A 421-nucleotide genomic window follows, 5' to 3' on the forward strand; every position below is an offset into this window, starting at 1 on the left:
CTGGAAAGCTGCTCGTAACCGGTCTCGGGCCCCCCCCGCCCTGCCGCGGCCGCGGCTCGCTTCGCGGCGCTCGTCCTCCGGCCGTAAACGGGATCGTCGAACTCCAGCGGAGGGTTCGTCGTCGTGCCCTGGGGAATCCGCGGGGAGAGGTGAAGGGAAGCGGGCGTGAGATCCTGCCTTACCGGGTGGAGGTTTGACGTGAGAGCCAGGACGGGGTTGAAAGTCGGGCCGTCGCCCTCCCAGCCCTCAACTTGGCTCCCGCTTTGGCTGTGAGTCGGGGACCGTCGCTCCAGCGTGGAGCCCCGGGCAGGGGATCCCCTTCTCCCCCCGTGACCCTGGGGTGGAGCAAACCCCCACCCGCCGGACTCTACGGGAGGTCTCGCTGAGGCGTCGCGTTGGGGACCGAGCTCCAGAGCAGCGA

This window comes from Pygoscelis adeliae, unplaced genomic scaffold (genome assembly GCF_000699105.1).
Source record: "Pygoscelis adeliae isolate BGI_AS28 unplaced genomic scaffold, ASM69910v1 Scaffold1537, whole genome shotgun sequence".
NCBI lineage: Eukaryota > Metazoa > Chordata > Aves > Sphenisciformes > Spheniscidae > Pygoscelis > Pygoscelis adeliae.